Below are 15463 nucleotides of genomic sequence, written 5' to 3' on the forward strand. Positions count from 1 at the left end.
CCCCTTCTGTCAAGAGTATACATTCTATACTTTGTGTTTTCATGTAGTACACATCACTGCTTTTTTCAGTGCGGACTTATAGTGTTGAATAGAAGAATAATGTTTGTAAAATGGGACACACCACATGTGTTCCGTGTCATCTCTGTTACATTATTATGTGTTTAATGATGGCTAGAATATTGCATTTACCAAAATTATCCATTTTATAATGTTGTTAGATGTTAGAATGATTATGGATATCATCTGATACTTATTTTTCCTAATACATAGCAGAATAGCATTTCAGCTCTGAAGTTTCTCTTAAGCCTTCAAATTTGCTAATAAACTGAACTAACACCTTGTTTATCTCCACTGTTTCATGATGCTGCATTTCACAAGAAGCCACCGCAGACATAAAAGTGGAAATAGGAGAGAGAGAAATGTAGGTTTACTCTTTCCTATAGCAGTATGTGCCAGTTCTTTCCCTCTGTAGCAAACACGCAGTGAGGCCTGGCTGTAACCTGTAGTTCTTGTTTCCCAGGGTTAATTAAGCTGTCTGGTGCTCTGTGGCTGGATGTGTGTGGTGAGACGGCAAGAAGCCCCTTTAGCTTTGTGTCAACCCTGCTGTCCACATGGCCAGCCCCTGCCTCTGTGTGACTCATCGATCTTAGGGTCAGGTAGACAGAGAGAGCAAGCGAAAGAAAGAGGAGGAGGACAGAGTAAGACACAAGGGAGTTCTGTTTGAAAGCGTGTGTGTGTGTGTGTGTGTGTGTGTGTGTGCACATGTTCTATGCTGCTTTGACATGGTGTCCCCAGACATGTGCACTCTTCTTTGCCCTGCAGGACAACCAATTAGAACCACACACTGCTGGATGTGAAGGAAAGCAGCAGCAATGCCATCACTGACTTTCTGACACCTTTCATTGTCTTTGGTCCGTGCAATTTATGTTTGCAAGTGTGTAATTGGCATCCACAAACATGTTTTATTATACTCTCTATTTTATGCTAAAATCTATGATTTGTTAATCTTAAACTCGGCATGAAACGGAAGTTGTGATAGTCTTTTCTTCCCTACTGTGACGTATACAAGTGAAGCGGCTTCTCCAACCCGATCTCATGGCAATTCGTACGTATTTTACGAGGTGGCTAATTTGTACGAATTCGTATGATTTGTCTAAACCCCATGACGGGTAGGTTTAGGGGCGGGGTTAGTGGTAGGTCATTCGTATGAATTCATACGAATTCATTCGAATTTGGCAACTCGTAAAATATGTACAATTTAGCAAAAAACGTACTAATTCGTACAAGTGAGGTCGTACGAATTCTTATGTTTTTTGCTAAATCGTACATATTTTACGAGTTGCCAAATTCGTATGAATTCATACGAATGATCTACCCCTAACCCCGTCCCCTAAACCTACCCATCACTGGGGTTTAGACAAATCGTGTTAATTTGTACGAATTAGCCACCTCATAAAATACGTACAAATTGGTCATGAGATAGCGTTGGCTTCTCAAACAATAAATAAGAAATGTAGGAAGGGATTTAATTTTTCCGGAATTGATTGGATCGCTGAATTGTTGTAGTTTGATATCGCTGCAATCTTTGATTAAATATTACAAGGGAATGTGATTTAAAAAAAATTATAATAATAGTGATGATGTGCCCAGATAAATCATGTATATATAAAAAAAAAAAACACTGCAATATTCTATAAAAAAATAAGAACTGTCAATATTGATTTCATGGTGACTTTAACCATCTACCCTGTCTGTAAAAAGATACACACAATATTTTCATGATTTGTTATCACATTTTTTCTTTTGTCAAATCAACTTAGATAATTAATGTGGTTTAGATAACATAATATTTTGAGTTTCTGTTCATTAAACCAATCGTCTTCATTGTATTAACTCAATTTTTTTAATTTCAATGAGCTCAAATTTTTAAGGCAACCAGGTAACTTACTTTTTAAGGTTAAACCAGCAATTCTTTTTTTTACAATGTAGTCTGTCTGTGTCACATTTTGATTAGGCAGTACTCTTCTATTGAATTGCATTGTCATTATAATTTATTTATTTATGTACTTTTATTCCAGTGTACATTTCTCAGAGTATGCTTGTTTTCAGATGTCAAATTCTTTAGGCACAAACCTTAAAGTCTTGGCTGCGAAAAAAAAAAAAAAAAAAAAAAAAAACTATTTAATGTTTTAACCGTTATTGCCCAGAAACAAAGATATGCCTCATTAAAAGCACATTGACCTGAACAGGGCATTTTGGCATGAAAAGGCTTATATTTCATTTTTAGGAACCCCAACTCAATTCATTAAACTACAAAACAAGTTTTTAAACATTGTTTTGACCAAGAGAAATTGTAATTTATAAATTGTACAAAATTACATCCAAAAGCATGTGTCCCGACCTGACATTAATGAAAGCACATCTGTCCCGTATGCTAGTCTGGTTAATATTAAGTATATTGCGGTTATTGCGCTATAGCCTTTGCTAAACTAACCCCAGTCTCCCCTAATTTTTCAGTGGATTTTAAGAGCTCTACACTAATTTATGCTACGAAAACAAGTGGAATAGAATCATCTGAACTCTGGTGGGTTCAATAGGCAGGAAGAAAATTAAATGGCATCACTAAACCCGGCTTCACTTCTACTCTCTTTAAAAGATCATGCTTGTTTGATAGTACAAGCAGTGCTGCTACTGAAGGCAGCCAACATGCAGGTCAGTGTGGTGTGGTTTGTTTTGCTGATTTGACCTCTTGTGATCCTTCGGAGTTTGCTCTTCTCTCCTCTCCATGTCTCCCCTCTCTAGCTCTCTCAGCCTGACCACAAGTGTCTTCTCTTATACCGCTCAGATCTCACAATTAAGCCATATCAACAACTTGCATCTTGCAGATCGGTGACCTTTATATCCGTACTTGGTCTCCATCTGAAGGAGATAAGTTGCTTTTGGCCTGGCTTTGCCTCTAAAACCAGCACTGCTTCCACTGTTGTAGACAGTAAATGGAGTATTTGATGTTTCATTAAAGGGTTAGTTCACCCAAAAATGAAAATTATGTCATTTATTACTCACCCTCATGTCGTTCCACACCTGTAAGACCTTTGTTCATCTTTGGAACACAAATTAAGATATTTTGGATGAAATCCGATGGCTCAGTGAGGCCTCTATTGCCAGCAAGATAATTAACATGTTCAGATGCCCAGAAAGCTACTAAAAACATATTTAAAACAGTTCATATGACTACAGTGGTTCAACCTCAATATTATAAAGCGACAAGAATACTTTTTGTGCAGCAAAAAGACAAAATAATGACTTTTCAACAATATCTAGTGATAGCCGATTTCAAAACACTGCTTCGAAGCTTTACGAATCTTGTGCTTCGAATCAGTGGTTCGGAGCGCCAAAGTCACGTGATTTCAGTAAATGAGACTTCGTTACGTCATAAGTGTTTCGAAATTTCAATAGTTTACTGTTCACGTGACTTTGGCAGTTTGATACACGATCTGAACCACTGATTCGAAACAAAAGCAGCTTCGAAGCAATGTTTTGAAATCAGCCATCACTAGATATTGTTGAAAAGTCATTATTTTGTTTTTTTGGCGCACAAAAAGTATTCTCATTGCTTTATAATATTAAGGTTGAACCACTGTACTCACACAAACTGTTTTACATATGTTTTTAGTAGCTTTCTGTGCATCTGAAAGTGTTAATTATCTTGCTGGTAATAGAGGCCTCACTGAGCCATCGGATTTGATCAGAAATATCTTAATTTGTGTTCTGAAGATGAACGAAGGTCTTACAGGCGTAGAACGACATGAGAGTGAGTAATAAATTACATAATTTTCATTTTTGGGTGAACTAACTCTTTATAACACCCTATATTATGATTATCATGTTGACTAAAGGGAGTTGGAAGGCACATAACACAACTATATAAATTGTGTCCTTACTATTTCAATTTTCATTAATGTTATTTTATTAAGCTAGCTAAGTTATGAAAAGTCATTATTCGACAAATGGTCAAGTCATCATTTCAGCCATGCTAAAATACTACATTATTTATTTTAGCATGACTGAAATGCTGAAATGACCAACTACTGAAAGATAGTTTGGGGTTTCTCTCTCTTTTAAAAAAAAAAGAAAAAAAAAGAAATCATTAATATAAAATAATAATAATAATTATTATTTGTAAGATTGTAAAAGTCTTTACTGTAAAGTTTGATCAATTTAACGCATCCTTGCTAAATAAAAAAATTAATTTCTTTCAAAAAATGGCAACAACAACAAAAAAAGTACTGACCCAAAATGTTTGAATGTTTTAGTGTATGTTTTTACCAAATCAAGAATTAGAAGTGCACATTGTTTCTTATATGTATCATGTATGTATCATAAAAGACTGAGGGGGGTTAAAAAGAAGAACTGTAAATAGTTGTGCAGTCTTCAGTTCTGATTGCAGCGACTACATCTGTTTGTTTTATCTGAGTGTTTATTTATGGTAGCCCAAATCTTTGAGTTGAATGACAGTAGAAAGGCATATGGTTTCTCTCACTGTACACATTAGGGAACCTTAACAAGCTTTGAGAATTATGCTGAATTATTCACCTGTGTGCCAATTACAATAATATTATTTACTTAGCACTAACTTTTCCTTTTATGTTCTGCCTTAATAACAGTGGATATTGAGTCCCTTAAGTGCTCGCTTAGGTTTGCTTAATTATGATGCCTATTATCATCCATGTATCCACCCACAGCTCATCTACTTTCTTTGCATTCTGTCTCCGCCTCTGAAGGCCGCACCTCAAGGATAAACACACAAATACAGGCTTTCACATAAACGATTGAACATTTACTCGCTGTGAATTCATTGGAGTATGGTTACACAGTGTAGAAAATATTTATTTGAAGTTTTATGATAAAATCAATGTCGTATTTCATGCCTGTTAAGACTTTAAGGTCCATCTGTGAAGAAACTGTCTGACCTCCCGTGCTGGGCATCAATTTTGCTATTTTAACTGCCTCTCAGTACATCAGATCATACAAAAGGCATTAGCAAGCATTAGACTGTGTGTGGTTCAGTTGTGAACCTCATAAGTTAACAGTCCTTTTTAATTTGGTCTCCAGTGGGTTGTTAAGAGCAGGGAATGACTATGAGAAACACAGAAACCCTTGGGCTATAATAATTCCCCTCTTTTTCTATTTTTCTCTCCCTCTGTCTCTTCTCATGTTCTCACCCTCCATTTACTTCTCTTCTAAGCCCTTGTTCAACCGTGCATTAAATGTAAAATACTCTAGTTATCTTTTCCTTTTTTCTCTTTCTCTTTTTTTAATTGAAGCACAATGTTTATAGTATTTAAGGTGCCAGAAACAGGTTGTACAGATGAAGATTTTACATTAAAAATCCATGAAAAATAGGATTTCCATTTCTCCTCCGATTCGTCAGATGAATTTATTCAGATTAGCTTAATATATCTCTATAAGCTGCCTACATCATAATAATCATGGGGTATGTTGCATCTGTATACCTGAGCAGATGAGAGAAAGGGGAAGAAATCAGTTTTGTATTCATGACAGTTTCTCTGCACCGAAAAATCAATCTCAATCAAAGCAGCTACAGAGTTTATCATAAATTATCATGAAAAGGGTTTCCACTGAGTAGATGCTTAATTACAATCTCATTTGAATAATTTTGCATATTAATGAGTGCCGAATGAAAATCGTTTTTGGAGTTCTTACTTGAGCCTGGGAACCCACGGTGATAATCGCAGACCTTTAAAATGTATGTGATCTTATTACCGCACCAAATCCAGCCATTTCTCTCAGCACACAGTTGCGTTATAACTTGATTAATGGACTTGTGTCTTTGACATTAATAAACTATAACCGAATTAGAAAGACTTCATTAGTTTCAGCTTGGACCACATGTTTAGCTGCATCATGAATTAAACTGCAGTGATATCTGCACCTTGTAGCATTTTGTTTGCTTGATGAAAGTTTTCTCTGCCATTAGGATTTTCAGAAGGGTGGAAATTAATTATCGAGGCTGTTTTGAGCAAATAGAATGCTGGTGAAATCAGTTAAAGTGATAGTTCACCTAAAAATGAAAATTCTGTCATTATTTACTCACCCTCAAGTCATTACAAACCTGTATGAACTTTTTTCGTCTGTGGAGCACAAAAAAGATCAAACAGTTTTGGCGACCATTGACTTCCACTGTATGAGACATTTCTCAAAATATCTTCTGTTCCACAGAAGAAAGGAAGCAGGATTGGAATGGCATGAGGGTGAGTAAATTATAACAGAATCATTTAAAATAAGCACTTATTACAACCTTATTAAAAGTCCTTAAACGAAAAACAAAAACAGTCAAAGCTAAATAGCTGTACTGCATGTTGCTTCTTCAAGAGGAACTCACGGTCATCCACACATTCTGAACCTCTCAAGCCTTCAAACAAACTCTGGAGTAAAATACCACATTTCATGGCATAGTAATGCAGGTTTGTGTGGATTGTGGAGAGCGGGCTTGAAAAGTGATCCAACAGCAGAGACTAGTGGTGAAACGGGAGCTTTGTGAACGTTCCTGCTTTTTCTTGAGACTCTCCGCTGTTCTTCTTTTATAGCCTTGACCTTTCCCACTGTTTGCTCAATGATCTAAGATACATTTATAACAGATTAGGCTGTAAGGCAGGAGGTCATTAGGGAGAGGTCTCCTAGAATATACACAGAAAGTAAACTTTCTATACTAATGAAAAACCGAGGGGTCGTAATCCCTGTATGAATTTTTTTTAATGGATTGTATTGACTTGCCGTTGTGTGAAGAGTTATAATTAGCATTTTAATATGTTGGGTTAAACCTCTGTGTATTCACTTTCTGTGTGTTAATTAACATGTATATGCCTATAGTGATATTTCAGTTGAATGCATAAGAAAGACAGTGTACTATATTGCAAGTAATTTTTCAGTTTAAACAAAGTTATGTTCTATTTCTATGAACATTTCATTGCTGGAGATCTCTCTCTCTTTCTCTTGCTGTCGTTCAATCGCTCTTAAGCAAACACAGGAGATAAAGTAAGGCTTTAATTAGAGATGTGTCATTAAAATATCCTCTCTTTCCAGAGATGGTGGGGGTTTGCTTCTGGATGGTTGGGTGGGTATTAACAAGTTCATGGATCTTATTACTTTCTCCCTCCGTTGCATGCTGTCAGCTCCTAGGGATATGATATCCGATGGCTGGGCTCACATTTACAACAAGTTCATTACGGCACGACTGCCGCTCTTTCTGCTTGGGCCCAGCTGGTTGGAGGGGTCTGTGTTTTAATTAGTGCTGAGGGTGTGCATATTAATTACAACATGAGTGATATTTACTGTACCTAAGGAACACAGGACCGGCTAAAGACACTGGCAGCCTCAGCTAATAAAGCCAGCCATGCTAATGAGCAAAAGGAACCATAAAAATAGACGGCGGCAAAATAATTCATAAAGTTTATTGATCTCGGAGTAAAGACGTTAAGCTCCGATTAAGGGCAACAAAAGGAAAGGCATCGCACTTTATCAAATAAATAAGCCGAGTGGAGAAATGTGAGCACGGAGACAGATTGTCATTAAGTAGGTCACGTGACACTTTCCTCCTGAGAATGTGCACATTCGTTCATGCGGTGAAAGAATAAAATAAAGGAGGGGGAAACAGGAGTTTTATCATCAATCTGATGAATGTAAAACTGGTTGTGTTTTGATTGACACAGACATTGTGATTAATCTAAACGCATAGAGGATTGTTATAACGTTGCCCAAGTTGGTGTAGGTCTTATGCCTATTTAAAAAGTTTCATATTTGTCTATATTCAATTAGTTGAAAGTTTGACTTCAGTAGAAGCAGGTGCAGTCTTCTTAAAGGAATAGTTCACCCACAATTAAAAAAAAACAAAAAAAAAACAGTGTATGCAAGTTTTTCTGTCACCCATGGAACACAAAAAGAATTTATTTTTCAAAGAATCTTCACCATGATCAATGTGATATAATGAGTATATGTACACTTCCATTCACAAGTTTAGGGTCAGATTTATTTATTTATTTTGGGGGGTGGGGGGTCTATTTCTCTAAATTTTCATTCATATAATATTGATAGATCCTGGTTGCTTAACTTCTATGATATGTTTAAAGCTCTCAATTTGATATTGAATCTAGGCTGATGAATATCTATCAGTATGGTGGCAGTGGGCCTGTTATCCCATCTGAGTTCTGTCCATGTCCAGTCGGCTTCCTGTCTGTCTGTTGCTGTGTAATTATGGCCAGTCCACGGTGGGCTATGACCTCACAGTGTGCTCCATGCCTGTGCCAAGATGGTTCCATATGTCCTTCACACAACAAGGCCTGTAATGTGGGAGGTCTGGCTCTTATCCAAGACCATCAAGGTGTCTAGACAGGTATATGTTGAGTAGTCATGAAATCTGCCAACATGTGTTAATGAATGTACGGCTAAGCTGACAGCAGTTGTCTGTATCTGAATCCCGTATGATAACCCTTGACTGGCTATCAGTGTTTCTGCGTCCCCCGCTATTCACCCAGCGATCAAATCCCTGATTATTTGGGAGTGACTTCAGGACGGTTACGGTTCTATTTACGAAGCGAAATCCACCGTTCACCCAGATCACAAGTTCGTTTGCGTGTGCGGGAAACCTAAGGGCTGATTTTATAGGTTGATAAAAGGCATCTGAAACAGATGCCATGTTAAATGGCTGCTGTGTGAGAGTGCACACTTATGCAGCGGGTGAAAGTGGGATTGCGTTGGCAGCTTTCCAAATGAAGGTTGTGCATAGCACACACCGGGGAGAGAGGGAGAGATGGCGGAAAAAAAAAAAAAACGAGTGAGAGAGTTAGACGCTTCATCTTAAGTCATGTCTGGTATCAAGGCAAGACACTTAAAACAGCAATTTGTTTCCCTTGCATCCAATAAACAGCTCATTCCTTTTCCAATCAATCACCTGGAGCAGAAAGATTAAAAGTGGGGGAGAGGAACTCCGGGCTGCAGGTCGCTCTGGAGAGGCAGCAGTGCAAGGCAATCTGAACTATCTTCCTCCTGCAGAACAATAACTGCAGATCTGAAACCAACTCCTTATCAAGAGTTTTTCCACTTTATAACTATACAGTGCAATACACTCAACGTATGGGGTGTTGCTAGGTCAGTCTTTTTTTAGAAGTATTTGTGGGAATTCTGATCGGGACATTTTTGTGTTTTTCAACAGCTTTGGGTTATATTTTTTTCTGTAATAGTGAGTTTGATGGTGTGAATCTTTAAAAAAAAACATCCAAATATCCACACAGTAAAACCTCCAGTGTTAAATGGACACTGTTAGTGTTAAATTAACATTGCCAGTGTTTATATAATCCACACCGGATTATATAAACACCGGGTGACACTGGAAGTGTTCATTTAACACTGGATGTTTTGCTGTGCAGTGAGTCACATGATGTCATCAGATGTTCATCAAAATATAGAGTAAACTTGTGGTCTTGTAAATGTGTTCATGCTGCTCTTTTCCATATGCTAAACATTAAAGGGATAGTTCGCCCCAAAATGAAAATTCTGTCATCATTTACTCACCTTCATGTCGTTCCAAACCTTTATGACTTTCTTTCTTCAGCAGAACACGAAAAAAAGATATAATAACTCGCTGCTTCACTACCATAGTACGATGCATCGCTGAAGAAATCAACCAGCTAGTCACGACTGTTTCCCGAAACTGTAAGTCGCAAACCTGTTGTTCAGCCACGTTGGTGAATAATGTCGCGCAGGTGGTGGAGTAATAACTTCTTTAAATGAATCCGTTTGAGATCGAATTAATGCTAGATTTTTTGCTATAAATTACGGACATGGCATCTAAGGACTAATTCTCATTTTCTCAGTTATTTTGCTTTATTTCCAGATTCAATCATTGGCTCGTTCTTACATACTAGAGCACGTATACGCACATGCGCACTCTTCAAAACGGTGCTTAGAATCTCTTGACAAACTAAAATATGTAAATGGCATTTGTATATATAAATTTAAAGATATACACTGTACTTAATGTCAGCTTGCTTATTTTGCTCAAGATAATGATTTATTAAGTCCACATGTCATAAAAACAAGAAACTATGCTTCTAACCACAGCTCGAGACCTGTCGTTCCAACCACAAAAGTTTGCGATGCAGTTTGCGAATGTTTGTTTGAACTATGTTAATAACGACGGAACTTGCGATATTAGTTGGCTAACAATGCTTTTGGGAAATGCACCCCTTTGTGGGATATTTCAACGCAGCAGGTTTGACGTCACTGATGCCAAACATCATTGGTTCTCGTTTGTCTCATAACCAATTGACAGTTACAGTTAATAGCAGCTCACAATTTTCATATTGGACATATTAGACTGCTGCTAGAGTACTGTTTATGGCCTCTTTTTTTTCCTCCCCACTTTAGATCTTTCATACGTTTCTTATAAATGATGATATTTTATTTTTGGGTGAACTATTCCTTTAAGTGAACATCTCATTGTGCAACACCCACATACCAAAATCCAATCAACAACTATTGGATAGAAACAAGCCCTCGTCCTACATTTTGTTCTTTTTTTCTTTTCTTTTTTTTTAAATTCTGTACATTTAGATGTACCTCAAAATATGGAAGAAATTATCTGTCGCTACTTCCATTTCATCAAAACGTTAAGGCTAGGAGATAAAATAACATTAGCCGAGTATAAAAGCGCAACGTCCCCATCATGATAGAAAAACCTTGTTTTGTGTGTGTGTGTGTGAATATGAAATGCTTTGTTTGTCATGCAGAATGAGAGAGAGAGAGTGAGAACTAAATGGCATCACCTCCTCTCTCACCCTTGAACACACATCATCTCCATCTCCCTTTCCTTCTATCATTCCATCTCTCTCTCCTTTCCCTCTCGGTCTCGGTCTCATCCACTCTCTTGCCATTTCAGAGATAGGGCTATTTCCAGCCCTGGTGTTGACAGGGCAATTAGTCTGAGCACCAGATCTCTAAACTCCCAGCAACACTATCATTCTGCAGCCCGTCAATTCATCAGCTGATATGCTATTAAAAAGAAAGCTGGTGCTATAAAACTGGACAATGAGGTCCTGAACTTGGCTGTTTGGAAATGCAGACGTGTCACTCTGACAGGTTTGTTTTTGCAGCGGGTAACTGGCTAACGGGAGACGGCTCTGTCCAGTGCGGTCTAGGCCTTGCGCGGCCTGTCAGCCCCAGAGTCTGCGTTTCTCCTTTGGCATGGAGGCACAAGGGCTGTTGTCCTTGTCAGAACACCTGCCGTCTCCGCCGCAGCCTCCTCCGAAGATTTCATCAATCCAGCCCCATCAGAGCACCACAATCCGCACCCACCGCCATGGAGACTTTAGAGCATGACAGAAAGTGGGTGCATTAGCAAGTACGGCCTATAAAAGTGTGTCAGAGCACTCTTCGGTGTATTGTTTGTTGTTTGTTTGTTCTTCTTTCAAACGAATCGTTCGAATTCAAGCTGGGGAGGGGTTTCTGCGTGGGGATGGTCCCTCCCGCCTTCACTTTTCTTTCTTGTTATGCCTCCATCTATCTCTCTATCTCTCTTCAATCAAAACTCCAGACTTTCCCCCTCATCATCCCCTTTGTTTCTATCTTTTGTCTAATTTTGCCTCTCCCTTGACATATTTCTTCCTTTTCTGTCTCATCCAGCTTCACTTTCATTCATCTACCTCTCTCTCTCTCTTCTTTTTTCTCTCTCTTCATCCCTTTCTCCCTCTCCTCCTCCTCTCTCTTTCCCTCAGCGGTCCGACCGTTCATTATCCTAATTAAATCCAGCAGCTGAACATCCTCTTATCTGTAGGGGAGGAGAGAGAGGCCATGATGCAATAGGGCTGATTTGCATATCCAAAGTTAATTAGTGTGGAGGAGCAGGTGTACAGTAATAATAATCATCACACATGACAGTCACCTGTGCCCGCTTTGCTCTGCCCTTCCGAGATGTGCCCCCTCCCTCCACTGTCCCATATCCCCCCATCATCTCACCCCTCCGTTGATGGAATTCACTCTCTTCCTCTCTTAATCTTTCACCATCTCTCTCTGTCTGTTTTTCTTTTCTTTTTTCTAAAACCCCCGCACACATGCACGCTTTCTTTTCAAACGCTTCTCTTTTCAGATTTATTCCACACACGCCCCCATTTTTTTTTTCTTACAGGAGTTGTTGCTTCTGGTTTTGTGTGTGTTGGCATTTCATTTTTGTCTTTTTTCCTTCCCATCAGCTCATGGCATCTGGTTAGTCTTTGATGACTCTGTTTCTCTCGACTCCATTTTCTCATCAGGAGCTCTGGTGCTTTTAGCTAAAAATGCTTATTGATAAACACTTTTGATGAAAATGTCTTTTACATGTAGTCTATATTTTATTATGTCATAATCATTCTTTTAGTCCATTTTACTCTGGAATGGCATTTAATTTGAGTCAATAATGTGCAATAATGACTGTCAGATGTGCACTACCATTTGAAAGTTTGGGGTCTGTAAGATTATTATTATTTTTTAATGTTTTTAAAGAAGTCTCTACTGCTCACCATGGCTGCATTTATTTGATCAAAAAATATACAGTAAAAACAGAAATATTGAGAAACATTAATAGAATTTAAAATAACTTTTCTATTTTAATATATTTTGATGTAATTTATGCCTGTGACTGCAAAGCTGAATTTTCAGCAGCCATTCCTCCAGTCTTCAGTGTCACATGATCCTTCAGAAATCATTCTAATATGCTGATTTGCTGCTCAAGAAACATTTTATTATTGTTGAAAACAGTTTATATATTGATTTTTTTTTTTCAAGATTGTTTTGGTAAATAGAATGTAAACAAAATGTTTGAAATTTTTAACATTATAAATGTATTTACTGTCTCTTTTGATCAATTTAATGCTTAAAAGTATAAATTTCTTTCAACAACAACAAAACATAAATCTTACTGACCCCAAACTTTTGAACTTCTGATTTGTTTAAAATTGTCAGGTTAAAGACTTTAAATCTTTCAAATATATTCAGAATTACTTTGAAACACTTGAAAGCAAGTACAGTACAGTAGATATCCATGTGCATATTCTGCATAAGTTATGTTTGTGGGTTATGTTTTATACTCTACTTTCTTTAAAAAAAAAAAAAAAGTATTTTAATGCAAATCAAACCCATATGAAAGATATTAAAATATATCACATGAAAACTTGAGTTCTTAAAATAATTGCATATAAAGACTATAGGTTTTATAAGATATGGTGTTATGTATGTTAATGTTTTAGAGACTGTTATGAATTTTCCCTGTTTTAGAAATATTTGCCATAACAACATGCTACACATAATGCAAAAACATATTCACAATGTTTCATATTCTGACTAGCATTTAATACGCTTTATGTTCTCCTGTGCATTTCTTTGTGTTGGTAGAAATGTATATTGCAATATGTTTATGTTGTAGATATATGATTAATTTACATGCATGCATTTCAGTGAACATATTAACCTGCTAACAAAGTGTTTCAGTGCAGATCCAAATGAACTATTAGAATAATTTAGATCAGTTCTTGCTGTTTTTTTTTTTTTTTTTTTTTTTCTGGTCACATTTCACGAACAGTGTGCTTTAAAAGTGTTAAATCATTGCCATGATGTCTTTTGTCTTTCTTATCGTTGATGAAATCAAAAAACCCATTGTCAATGAACATTTTCGTCACTAATTTTGTTAACAAGATTATAAACAAGGCAGAATAAAACTGGGCTTTGCCATTTTACATCCCTTCTCCTCGGCACACTTGTCTCAGAGCTGTCAGTTTGTGTGATGAGGCTCTTTGAGGTCCGGCCTGTTTCTTTTCATCCTTGTGTTGAAATGCCACTAATTGCTGTTGCTAATTCTGTATGGACATTTCACAGTGTTTCTGCTTCTCAGCCCAATGCGTGGTTCACACCTCCGGGTGTCCAGGATAGTAGTGACGTGCCACAGAGTGGCAAGTGTGTGTGTGTATGTGTGTGTGTGTGTCAGTCTTTGAGGTGTGCTTCACTGGGCATATTTAACACTGTCACCATCAGCACCATTTCAGAGCCACAAACTGATGTGGTTACCTAGATACTGCTCCCTTGGGATGCAAATTAAATTCTGTGAAGAGATGTTTTGTTATGGTTGTTTTCCACAACAGAAATATTCTTTCAATCATCATTGGTATTCATCCGCCATGAACATTTTACATGTATTAACACCTACATTTCACAATTCGAAAGTAAGACTTTGGATTCTATATGTCCGGCCTTGTTTTTTTTTGTTTTTTTTGTACATATGTGTACAAGACTGTGTAAAAGCCTGCAAAAATAATTTTGTTAATCACAGTTTTTGTCATGTTTTCCAGTACAAATCCTTCCAACATTCTTAAAACAAAATAAATTTACTTGAGAACCAAACCTGTATAAGATTTTTTCTTATAGACTTTTTTTTTTTTTTAACATAATCCTTTATTCTTCCAAATATATTTATATAGAGACGGCAGGTGTTCTGTCAAGGAAATATATTTATATACATTTATCAACATATAGAGAATATATTTAATTTTTTGCAAATTGTTGTTCTTGTTTTAAGCATAAGTCTAACATAATTTAATGAGGTTAATTGCTTTAAAAAAATAAGTTTGTTTGTGAAGTAAGAAAAAAAAAAACTTCAGATATTTTTACAGGAAAACAAGACTAAAAATATTGACTGATTGACAGATTGATTTTTTTCTATTTATTTATTTTTTGTAGTAGGAGTACCAGTTACCGAATAACATACACATACAGACACAGAAGATGAATGCATTCCTCAGTCTACTGTCTGTTACGGTTGCCTCTCAGTCACACAGGTGGAATAATTTGTCTGTGAGGAATCACACAAGCCACCAAAATAAACAAGGCCTGTCTCCTGTAATACATTATTTATCATTACAGTCAGTCTTACTGCTCACATTCCCTCTCATGTGCCTTTATGGATTATTTATGCTGTGTCAGTCACTTGCGTCATTTGCATCTTTTATATATTTAGAGGCCTGAGTGTCTCTTTCATGTGGGCTGAGGGGTGGAGAGGTTGGCAGGAAGGCCACAGATTGGGAAAAGTGGACCTGAGATGGACACGTAGGTGACAGGGTGACATGGGGTTGGGTTTGGAGCACAAGAGCAGGTGCTGATGCCTTTGTGTCTGTTCTCTGTCACTCTTTGTGCATGTTTGGCTCGTTGGTGATTCTTTGTGGTTACATCCATAAAATCCATTAAAAAAAAAGTAATCCATATGACTTTGGCCTTCTGAAGTGAAGCGATGCGTTTTTGTAAGAAAAATGTAAAACTTTATAAATTCAAATAACTAGCTTCGGGCGGACAACTGTACGCAGAATGCACAAGTCGATTTGCGGCGGAAGAGTATCCTTTGACCTGACGCACAATCTAATGACGAACG

This window comes from Ctenopharyngodon idella, chromosome 13 (genome assembly GCF_019924925.1).
Source record: "Ctenopharyngodon idella isolate HZGC_01 chromosome 13, HZGC01, whole genome shotgun sequence".
Classification (NCBI taxonomy): domain Eukaryota; kingdom Metazoa; phylum Chordata; class Actinopteri; order Cypriniformes; family Xenocyprididae; genus Ctenopharyngodon; species Ctenopharyngodon idella.